The sequence below is a fragment of the Sorex fumeus genome, unplaced genomic scaffold (genome assembly GCF_029834395.1).
Source record: "Sorex fumeus unplaced genomic scaffold, SorFum_2.1 ptg000035l, whole genome shotgun sequence".
NCBI classification, from domain to species: Eukaryota; Metazoa; Chordata; class Mammalia; order Eulipotyphla; family Soricidae; genus Sorex; species Sorex fumeus.
The window spans coordinates 9,753,631-9,766,536 of record NW_026606092.1 but is presented as its reverse complement, the minus strand read 5'-3'; positions in this window follow the sequence as shown (position 1 = coordinate 9,766,536).

The window sequence follows — 12,906 nt, the reverse complement described above, 5'->3', positions numbered from 1 at the left end:
GATAGAGACGTTACTGGACCCTCTCCAGCAAATCGATGAACAACGGGAGGACTGTGACCGTGATCTAATAGATTAATGAAACTTACTTTTGGGGGACTGGAGTAATAGTACAGTGGGTAGAGTGCTTGTCTTGCATGCAGTTAACCTGGGTTCAACCCCAGGATCCCATATGGTCCCCCAAATCCACCAAAAGTAATCCCTGAGTGCAAAGCCAAGAGTAAGCACTGAGCACTCCTGAGTCTGGCTCAAAAACCAATAAGTAAATAAATAGCTCTCCTTAAAAAGAAGTACTGGGGGTGGGGGAGATGGTGGCAACGAAATGTGGAGCAATAGTACAGTGTATAAAACATTTTAGTTTTCATGCAGCCAACCAAGGGGTTTGATCGGTGGTATTCCTTATGGTTCCCTGAGAGAGCAGAAGTAAGTTGTGACCACAATTAGGTGTGGCGTAAGGGCAACAATACTCTTTTTGTCGATTTGTTTCAGCATTTAGAGGAATTAATTTGTTTTCCCATCTAGGCACAGAAAACACAAGGCCACAGAATGAGCATTCTAATCTGTTCAAGAGTTGCTACTTTTTATGCAATATTTCAAAATATAGCTAAGATACTATTATATTTCCATTGTATAATGTTAATTTATAGTCCAAAACTGCATTTCTCTAGAACCAGTGAACAAAAGGGGCTCATCTTAAGAAAATAACAACAGCAGTTTCAGAAAATACAATGTTACATTTTTTTTAGGAATTATGCAGCATATTTTTTTCTCCAACCGTGTTCATCAGAATCCTGCTAAGGAGGTGAAGCTTATATAAATCACTCCCTTTGACAATTAGAAGACATTTTCATCATCTCAATGAATAAAGAGGAAGAAGTGACATTAGGCTACTAATAAGGCCAGGTTATAAATTGTGATTAACTTCTGCCAGTAATCAAGTTGGTTACTTACATAATGGATGGGATAGTACTATCTTTTTATTGCAAGAAACACTAATTTAGGATGTAAGTATGCTTTTTGTGTGTGAGACACTTCTTCCAATGTACCATTCTTGGATTTAAAGCATGCTTTCTTGGCATTATGATATTTTGCCACAGCATTGCTTCCGAGACATTTATTTTGCTTTTGTGAAGGTGTGGCAATAGGTTCATATTTATGGGTGGATTGACTGTATAATCAGTTGTGGAGTTAGATGCTTTGTAAAACTTTTTGGAACGGGAAGAGTTTTTACAATGAAGTGAATATTCTAAATAAGTAGGTTAATTTCAAGTTTCTAGCTTAATATTTGTTTAAACCTGGATTTCTCCCATAGGATTTATGGTTCCTAGAATCAAAAGATTGAAATAGGAGTAGTCTCTCTCTTACCCTAGAGATTTTATATTTGCTTCCTATGTCTATAACACTGGTACAGGGATAGATTATAAGGTAGAAATACTTTCAACAGGGATGCAACAATGAATCATTGAATTATAATCAACAGACACAAAGCACATTTACTTTTCTTGCTAGATATATTGATTCTGAATACAATGTGAAAGTCCTGTTATCATGCACAGTTTGTGTAAGGAAAGAAAATGACAAAATTCTGTATTTTGTCTAGGATAGCACAGAGAGTTCTCATGCATTAACATTAAAGTTCCTTGGCATTTATGATAGCCATACATTCAAGGATGAAGATTTAGGTAACAACACCAAGCAAGAAACCATCATTCATCAAGATGTTTGCCAAAGCCAAAGGAAATATGGAAGATGTATGGAAGATAACAGCTATAAATATCAGTTATGGCTATCTGTTAAGTTGAAGAATGAATTAATAAATGTTTTCTATTTCATATGAATATGTATAGCACTGTAGCACTGTCCTCCCATTGTTCATCGATTTGTTCAAGGGGGCACCAGTAACATCTCACAACAAATTGTGAGACATGTTGTTAATGTTTTTTGGCATATTTAATACGTCATGGGTAGCTTTCCGGGCTTTGCCATGTGGGTGAGATTCTCTAGGTAGCTTGCCAGGCTCTCCAAGAGGGGCAGAGGGATTGAACCTGAGTCAGCCGCGTGCAAGGCAAACGCTCTACCCTCTGTGCTATCACTCCAGCCCATGAATATGCATATATATATACATATATATGTGAATACACATATAGAAGTCATATTTTTTCTTTTTTATGCTATCCTTGGCCATCTATTTTCTGCTATTAATATAATATCTATAGGGGCTGGAGTGATAGCATAGCAGGTAGGGCATTTGTCTTGCACGTGGCTGACCCCGGTTCGATTCCCACATCCCATATGGTCCCCCAGCACCACCAGGAGTAATTCCTGAGTGCATGAGCCAGGAGTGACCCCTGTGCATCGCCGGGTATGACCCAAAAAAAGCAAAAAAAAATATATATATATAAAACATCTATACTAATAATAGAATCATGTAACCAAATTTAAGTTACAGAAAACTAAAAGGGGCATGTTTTCATCAAGAAATGTGCTGCAGCTGCTTGAGATCAAATGAGTTCTACAACCTTGTCCAGCAGGGCTGCTAATATAGAATGAAAGAAACTTAGTGATTGTCTTGCTTGCTAGCCTTCTCCGCTCCTGAAAAGAACAGGGAATTTTTTGTTTTGTTTTGTTAAGAAGTCATGTCCAATCGTGTTCAGGGCTTACCCCAAGCTTACTCTTAGTTCTGTGATCTGGAATCACTGCTGGGTGGGGCTTGGAGGAGCATATGTGATGCTAGGAGTGAACCCTGGTTGGCCTATGCAAAGTAAGCACCATACTCACTGTACTGTAGCTCCATTGTCTGGAAGGACAATTCTTTATGAGTTTTCATGCATGCTAAGTAAAAAGGCTGGACTATTTACATTGTTGTAGTTATAGGAAAATAACTAATCAGTATGTACCTTTAATTATACCAATTAAGTCAAGGTAATATATTCTGTTTCAGCAGGAAACAGAGTGCTTGGGCATATATTTGTAGCCCTTTTCTTATGAAGAAGAATATCCAAACCACCTTATTCTTTCACAAAACATTCTATGAGTATCATAGGATAATAGATGAAATTGCTTTCTTTATTGTACTTTTTGGAGACAGTTAAGAGTGATTAAAAGACAAATATATATATATGATATATGCATATCTACATATACAATAAAATGGTGACAAAGAATGCAGTAGTTTTTTTTATTGTATCAGCTAATATTCCCCCATATTGTCTCCCTGGCATAGTTCTACGTAAGGGTTGGCCATGAGCACAATTTTCACAGGATTTAAAAAATTATTGTATTCCACTTCCCTGTTTATTTAGGTTAGCATGAAGTTGGGCAATAAATTTATGATATATATTATAGTAGATATGCATATAGAGCAGCTTGAGATGAGCGATACGTGAATTCCAGTGATTTTTACAGTTTTGGTTTTGGTTTTGACTGTGCCCTCCTCACTTCATCCCTTCCCAACTGCTGATCCTAATATATCTAGCCTGGTAGCATATACGGGTGCCTGATTAACATAGCTTAACCAACTCTCCTGATTGCATAATATGTAATTCCTACCAAAATGTATTTATATATCACTCATAGTAGCTCTGTTTTCTGATCAAATTTAAAAGAATCAAGAGTTTTCTAATATGTTGAAGAGAAAAAGTAAAAGACTATAGAGAAAAATGAAATTATTTTTGGGATAAAAAATAAAAAGAAGAGTAGGCAAAGTTGGTAACTAAAAGTGTCTGTGTTTATAACTTTAACTTTGGAATCATGTTAGTCTTACTCAGAATTGAAATGAAACCTATAAGTAAATAAATAAAACAAGGTCCTAAAATGAAAACAAGTCAAAAATAAATTTATTCATATGTAAGTGAGATGTAATGTTGGTGGAATAATAATGAAAAATAACTCGGAAGTTGTGATTCTAAGTTTCTACTTTGAATAACATCGGATAGTTGCATTATGAAACTATATGGTACAGAGCAAAGAACTTAAGCACTCATTTAAGCATGTTTTGAGACCAAGCTCTGGTCTCAAAATGACAAAGTAAAAATGGAAACTTCATCCAATCTTTTGAATGCTCACAATTAAAGATTTTTCAGCACAATGGGCAGGGATGGTTGCTCCATTCTGTGACATAAAATTCCCTAAAATGCTCCCACCAGCCCAGTCTTTCTGTGTACAATCCCAGCCCATTTTCCATTCTGCACCATCTACCTCAGAACGGGACAAGCAGAAATGCAAGTGCCAATGCAAGTGCACCTGAAGAGAGGTTCTTACCTCTATCCTTTCCTTGTTGGTCAATCTCAGGATTCTTTCCATTAAATCAACTTTTTGCCAAGAGGGCAGAATAACTTTGCTCACTTTTATTGCCTACAAAAAATTATTCTCCTCTCCTTTATCAAAAATGAAATAGCAACAACAAAAACCCATTGGTAGTGGTTACTTAATTTTTTCGAGTGCATATTTTTTTAAAAATTTTTATTAGTGAGATACTATGAGGTACAGTTGTAGATTTACAAATTTTTGTGCTTGGGTTTCAATTATACAATGATCAAATACCCATCCCTCCACCAGTGCCCATTTCCCACCACCACGGATCCCAGTATCCCTAATTTTTATTCATTTTTTTCCAGCCACCAGTGCAGATTTTGACTCTTTTTTTAATCATTTCTTCTGACCTTTCATTGGCTAGAGCATGTCCTTTCATTGTCAATTAAAAAAAAACTTTCTTCTTAGGAGTTTGGAATAGCAGATATACTATAGCACTAGTATAATTTCAAGGTTAAATGGATGTGGGAAACAGTTTTCTGTGATTTAAAGTTCCCAGATTCCTTCTGATAAATGATGACCAAGTATTAGCTTTTCAACCGATCCAAGATCAGCTTAGATTGTTTGCAAATCCCTTTCACTCAAAAGAAAATGTTGGTGAAATGAGGGCCTAGGGAAATCAGGACTGGTAAATCTCCATGAGCTCCTCTAATGAGATCTTGCAAACTGCACAAAACTAAGTGTAAGTCTGCACCAGAGACCTATGTCTCTGCATGGCATGGGAATTGGTCTCTACCACCCAAATATTTGGGAAGCCATGGTGGTCCAGCTGAGGTGAGATTATGTTCCTTACAGGCAAAGGAATTTGTACCAATGTCTGCCCAGGTTTAGACATTTGTCTTTTGTGATAGGGGGAAAAAGATTCAGAGAAGACAAATTTTGAAGTAAAATAGTTTTAAAGAAGACACTAATTTAAGGGAATGTTGACTTGGGAAAGGGGAAATGAGGGGAGAGAAAGAGGAAGAAAAAGAGGGAGAAGAAGGAGGAGATGAAAGTAGAGGAAAGCTATGCCCCAAAGAAAGACATGGTTGACCTGACCCCCAAAGATATAATGCTATAAAGTAGAAGAGATACTATAGGTCCAGAGTTAGCATTATACATCCAGAGTCTCTGACTGCACTTTCAAATTAGAATGATCTGAACTGCTTTGGGAAGCTGATTTCATAGGATCTTTCCTTTAAAATTGTTTCAGCTTGAACCAATGGTTGTTGCTAGGGAGTTATCAAGGAGAAGGAACTTTAGCTATGATGATCTGCATTAAGAGTCGTATTAGAATGGGGCGGGCTGGAGCAATAGCACAGTGGGTAGGGCGTTTGTCTTGCAAGTGGCCAATATGGCCGACCCGAGTTCAATTCCTCCACCCCTCTCAGAGAGCCCAGCAAGCTACTGAGAGTATCTCACCTGCACGGCAGAGCCTGGCAAGATACTCGTGATGTATTCGATATGCCAAACACAGTAACACGTCTCCCAATGTTACTGGGCCCGCTCGAGCAAATTGATGAACAACAGGAGGACAGTGATACAGTGATACAGTGATTAGAATGGGGATAGAGGAGCAATAATATAGCAGGGTAGGGTGCTTGCCTTGCCTGCAGCTGACCCAGGTTCAATCCCCAGCATCCCATATGATCCCCTGAGCTAGCCAGAAGTGATCCCTGAACTCAAAGCTGGGAATAAGCCCTGAGCATAGCCAGTTGAGGCCTGAAAACAAAACAAAAAGAGTTATCTAGACTGGAACAACAGTACAGCGTGTAGGGTATTTGCCTTTTGTGCAGCCGACACAGGTTTGATCCCAGACAACACATATGGTCCCCTACGCACTAACAGGAGTGATTCCTGAGTGCTGAGGCAGTAGTAAGTCCTGAACACCACAGGTCATGCCCCCCCCCCCCCGCCCCCGCCCGCCAAATGTCTTATTAGGATCTTAATTTCTGCTGAGTTTTCTGTCTTCAGTGCGAGTAGGAGGGGTGGCTATTGAGTGTGGTCTGGGTCCAGGGTCATCTTGATTAATTTCTTAGGCAGCTCTTCATTCTGGGCCAAGTCATTTAGTAGTCGTGAGGTTAAGACTGGAGCAAGGTAGCAAAATTCCTTTTCAGATCACATCTGTGTTTTATAATTTTTTTCTGAAATTCTTTGCCAAGGAAATGTCCTGACTCCCTCCTTCAAAAATATCCTGACGTTTTCCTTTCAGGAGTAGAAGTTGTACGGAGAGCTTGCTCTCTTTGTTCTCTTTCCCACCTGGAAACATTGTGCTTAAGGATTTGGCAATGGCTAAAAGGATGAATGACTCCAGGAGAAATTAAAAATAAGAATGCCCAGACAAGCTCTGAGAGGTCCAGCAACCCACAGAAAGAAAAGAAAGAGCTGCTGAAAGACTGAGGAGAGGCACATTAGAGCCCCATCAGGGGATGTTTTCTGAAGTAGCTACACAAATATACTCACAATTGGAAGGCAGTTTTTACCCTGCGGATGTATAGGAAATGCATCCTCTAGGATTTCACCTCCTGCTATAGATCCATAGGGTAGATTAATGACTGGTAAACAGTCACATGCTGTGCCTGATTGCTCAGGGCATTATTTTTCCCCCTAAACTTTCCATTGGGTTACTTTTCAAAATGATTCTAAAGGTCATTTTTGAATCTTCTTAAAACTAAAAAAATAACGAGATACCTGCAAAAGTTGAGACACTTTATTTCAAACTGATAGCTGAAAACATGATCAGTCTGCGTGTATAAATCACGATGAAGACAGCACTCATTTTCTGCAGAGAAGCTTTCTCTCCTGAGGGAAGCAACATGACTGAAACTGACAGTGTTCAGGATAATAAGTGCTGAAATTCACTAAACACCTATCCCAAAATGTTTTGCATATTTCCAAGCATATAACAATTCATGCCCCAAATAGGTGTTAATAATTAAGGTTCCAAAAATGTAGACTAGCAAAATTTTTACAGAAATAGAACAGACGATTCCCCCAATGTTCACTTGAACATGAGTCATGAATACTATCACCATCCAATGAATAGCAATAACATTTTTTAAAAAGTGCTGTGCAAGCAATGTTTTTTAGAAACACAGAGGTTATGGCACATGCCTTGATGTGACCAGCCCCTGAGAACATATCACAGGGTCACACAAGCATCATCAAGTGTAGCCATGGAGTTTCACGAGCACTGCTGGGGTGGCCCAGGTAATTCCCTGTATCTCAAGACCAGAGCAGCACTGCATCCTTGGGACCCTGGGCATGTAATTTCAGCCCATTTGACTGAAGATCACTGGGAACAAACCCAGGCTTCCTGAATATTTCTGGAGCCTTCCATCCCAAACCAATAATGAAGATGTTGATGACTAAAATAAGCATAGTGGTTGATGTTACTATACTTTCATCTAGGCTCGTTATAGTGAGTAAGTAGCTGATATTTATTGCTTACACATTATGACAAAATTTAATTACTGTTAAGGTTGCAATTTTTGATTGAAAATTTTTACTTGGTAATGTTTGCACTACGAATAATCACCTCAAAATAATGAGCTGGCATGTAGTTGTGTGGAGGCCCTTTGGCGATGAGTTTCATGAAATAATAAAACAAAGATCTTGTGGAAGGCAAATAGGGGCTGGGGGGTGGAGGGTGGGAATTGTCCCAGAAATGAATAATTCCTGAGTGCAGAGTCAGAGCCATGAGTAAGCCTTGAGCACTGCTGGGTTTGGCCCAAAATTTTAAATGAATAGATAAATAAATAGATAAATAAATAGATAAAAGAATTTCACCTTTTCCTGAAACTCTTTCCTGCAGGGAAAGTTATGCTCCTGAAACACTCCTGCTGACGTTAGGATAGACTTTCCCTTTTCTCCAAAGTGCAATTCCTTGCTCCATCCTAGTCTACATTCATCTACTGATCTACGAGAACTCAGGTAGAGGGGGCCTTTTCCTACCTGTGCAGAATGAGTGGGCTTCAGGCATAGCTTGGCAGCTGCCTCATGTAACGGGTGGGACATGAATATTCCTAATGTGTAGATGCTCAAAGCAGACTTTCCCGATCTTGGCAACACCAGGCATGGTGGTAGGTGGCCGAGGTGGGTCAAACAGAGAGGTGGAAGCTCTGTTTTCTTGAGAAAATCTCCCAAGCTCCCCACTTTGTCAAGTCACCAGCAAGAGTCTGAATAAAAGGTGTTCCTCTGTCAAGAGGTCACTTGCCAGTCTAAAAGTGCTCAAACTGGAATCTGATAAGACTTTGAAAGTTACCAGCACTAGCTCAAAGAAGGCTCCATCCCCCTCAGGATAAGGAAACTTATAAAAACAAAAGGATCTAATTTAAATATAAAAAAAATTGAGAGTCCTTCACCTTTGACTATACCCTGGCAACATTTCTCAGCAGAAAACTCCAGTCCTGAGCAATTGGTGAAAATCCGCATTCAATTCCCTCTCAGAAGCCTTTTGGGACTCCTTTCTCCAGAGAAGCCCATGATTTATCATGAACATATTTTGCTTCCTCTCTCAACTTTTAGCAACAATCTTCACTTAATTACTGTCTCCTCCAGAAATTTTTCTTTAAGAGTAGATTTCAAACTTAGGAGGATGTCAGGTCTGATTTTTTTTTCTTGCCCAGAACTAGCACTTGTCCCTTTAAGAGGTCATAACTCTCTGAACACTTTGGTGGTAGAAACCAATTCCCATGCTATAGGTAGATCTAGTGGACTTTATTTGCAGTTAAATGGCTGCCTCATTGTGTTGGTGGGATCTTAGGAATCATGCCTGGCTGTTGCTCTTGATCTATTACCATTCCTAATCCCCCCTTCCCCAGGCACTTCCTGGTGAAACTGAGTTAAGTCATTGGGAAGGTAAAGCAATCTCTCTGGAGGCGGTTGCCTCTCTGGCCTCCATGATACATACCAACAGTAATTTATTCCAACGAGGGAACTGGAAGGGCAATTTACTATGTCACGCAATAGAACCAAATAAAATCATTTCAATCAACCTCTTATTTCTTTTCCCAAAAGAACCACAAAGTTAGAGGGAAGAAGCTTTTTACCCAAAATGACCCATGTCAGTACTGAGATGAGAAATTGTACTCTACCTCAAGTTCAGTTTAGTAAAGCAGCAAGGAGGTAGGCAAATTTTCTTTTACAGCACACACGATTTCTTCCAACTTGGGAAGAGCAGTCAGTGGTCCATCCCTCCCTTGTGATTTGTATTGCTTCCTTCTCTCTGTGTTTATTCTGTACGCAGTTCAAAATATATAAGAAACACAGGGAAAGAAAAGGTCAGGAGAGGAAGATTTAAGTCAAATATTAACAAGTGATTTGGGGTTGATCTGGTCTCTTGGTACCCACGATAACTTCTGATTCACCTGTATACACGTGTAAGTTCTCAGGACACCAGATGTCTCTGTCCATCACTATGCCAGTGGGAGTTAACACAACATCTTCTGGGGATTGAGCAATAGCACAGCAGGTAGGGCATTTTCCTTGCATGCAGCCAACCTGGCTTCAATTCCCAGAATCCCATATAGTCCCACCCATGAGTACTGCCAGAGTGATTCCTGAGTACAGAACCAGGAGTAACCCCTGAGCATCACCAGGTGTCACACACACACACACACACACACACACACACACACGCACACAAAGATTCCATCTTCTCCTCCACTTATATACTTTTTATACCATTTCACCCGCTTTTAAATTTTTCTCTGTCTTCCAACACTGAGAAATGTTCTTATGCATTCTATGTTTAATGTTAACTAGGTTCAGTAACAACTAGAATAAAGCAAATACCTGGCTCTTACAAAGAGATTCCTGAAGGCTGTCATGTAGGTCTCTAGTGGAAGATACTGTTTAACAAGATTTTTATCATAATTGTACATGGAATAGACCATAAACTGGCTCATAATGCATTCAATCATGTCAGCCAAATGGCTGCAAGGGTTCAATACTTCTCTCCCTCTAACCTGCTATTTATATTTTTACTTCAACATTCCCAACCATGTCTATATAACCACCTATACCTCAATTTATGAGTTCGAATGTTTGTTCTTTCTTTTTTTTTTTTTTTTTTTTTTGCTTGGGAGAGGAGAGGTTGGATAGTGTTTGGTTTGTGCCTGACTGTTCTTGGGATTTCTCCTCTAGTCTTTGTGCTCAGTGATCACTTTTAATGATGCTCAGGGGGCCATATGAAGTACTAGGGTTAAACTGGAGTCAGTTGCATGCAAGGCAAGCATCTATCTGGTCTAAATAGTTGTTTCTTTTTTTAGAGACTATCTTCTCAGGTACTGTCACCTAAGTCTCTCTCTCCATTACCTTTCATCTACCAATATTTTGGCTCTTAAATATTAGTTTTCCAGTAATGAGAAACAAATGATTTGATTCAGTAACAAATAAAATATGTAGTAAATATAATATATAATTAATAACAATATAGTAAAAGTAAGTAAGTAAAGGCCCTTCAGTTGATCATCGATTTGCTCGAGCGGGCCCAGTAACGTCTCCATTGGAGACTTTGTTGTTACTGTGTTTGGCATATCGAATACATCACGGGGAGCTTGCCAGGCTCTGCTGTGCAGGCGAGATACTCTGGGTAGTTTGCCGGTCTCTCTGAGAGGGGCGGAGGAATCGAACTCGGGTTGGCCATGTTGGCTGCGTGCAAGGCAAACGCCCTACCGCTGTGCTATCACTTCAGCTGACCCTGGTTTGATTCTTGTCACTATATGATTTCCTGAGCATAAAGCCTAGAGGAGCCCCTGAGTACTGCTCATTGAGGCCCTTACCTTCTCCTCAAAATAAAGTAAAATAAAAAGAAGAAAATATCACCAATAGGATTTTAATTCTTTTGTCTTATTGAGAGAGAGTGATGTTTATAGAAATGAAATTCACGAGACAAGTAAATACATTATGTTTACTTTGTTTATTATCCATGGAAAAAAGGAAAGAAAGAGATGTGCAGGAAAAAAATGTACTTTAAAAACATTTTTAAAAACTCAGAATTCTAACCTATATCACCTATGATAGATTTTTTAAAAAATGTTTACACATCCTTTTTAAAACAAGTATAAGAGATGGTGACTTGATTGAATAAAAGGGGATACATTTTTGTATTTTCTGCCTGTTGAAATATAAACATATTACTCTGAAAGATAATGGTATTTGAAAATAATAAAGATCCCCATCTTCCAATATTGATTATAGGAAAGACCAAAGGTTTTTTTAAAGGTATTGACTTTCTTAAAATATTTTACTGGGGACAAGTTAAGAGCAGAAGAACATTGTTTTTTCTTTAGCTCAAAAGAATATCTTACCCATTTTTCCTCATTTGTATTGAATTGACAATGAAAAAGGCCAGGAGAATTTTCTAAAACACTGTTATACACATGCTGAAAGAAGATTATACCATATTTGTAAAGGAACACAAAAGATATTAATATTAATACCTTGTAGAACATTTCCATATATAAAAGTGTCCCCCCACCAGTGGTAAATCAGAATGATCAACAGAAAAACGAATTTTTCTGATATTTTAATAAGGAAAAGCAATAAATTTAGGAATGATTTTATTTCTCTCTCTTTCTTAGCCCAGTATATTCCTTGATCAAAAATGGAACCAAAAAACTTTATCCCCATATGCATACAAATCTGATTGAATTCTTCTGCACTATTTTACCACCAAAGGCAAGTGTCTTCATATTAAAATGTTAGTAGATTTAAAAATCTGTTGCATTAATTATCTATGTCCTAAAAAATGCATATCATATCACTGGTCATTTAATGAAAGCTTGCTAGTCAGGTGACTTATTTTCAGATGTGTCTGTTTCCAAAGATAGTGCATAACAATTATTTTTAAAAAAGTGGTTATCATCTTAGTTGATGCCTGTTTTAATATCAATTCTTAAAAATGTCAAAGGTTTTCTTTCTAATGGGTCATTGGGGCTGATCCCTTAATTTAATCCTTGTAAAATGAAACTTTCTCTAAGGTTTTCAAGTGCATTTATCTTTTCTATTTAATCAATATACTGGGTAAATCCTTAAAAAGTAGATCATCCCAAGATATTCAGAAAAGACCTCTCAGAGATGTGATTCTTTTGCATAAAGATAATTTTGAACAGATCAGGTGAGGTTCTGTAGATAGGAGAATATCTTTCCTCTTTCTTAACTTCCTAAAAGAATTAAAATTGGAGTCTTACTCCAGAAATATGATGATTATCGGAATTAATCTGTCAGAGAAAATTTTGTATGTGGCAAAACAAACATTCAATAACAAAGCATCTGATCTTTATGATAGAAGTCCTTTCTAGTCATCTTATGGGATGCCCTCTTCTCTCTTTGGCGTCCCAGAACGATTTATTTTTTAGCTCAGGTTGTGTATCCCAACTTCATCTCTTTGTCTTTGGAATTCACAGATCTGTATAGATTATATATATATATATATATATATATATGTGTGTGTGTGTGTGTGTGTGTGTGTGTGTGTGTGTGTGTAATTAAATTTTGTTCTTTCCTCCTACTGAATTATCTAATACTTACTTTTATTTCTTGACCAGCCTAAGAAGATCCCAGAAGGATAGTGGAAAATTTCCTCTTCTCTTTGAAACTCCTACTATTTTTTAA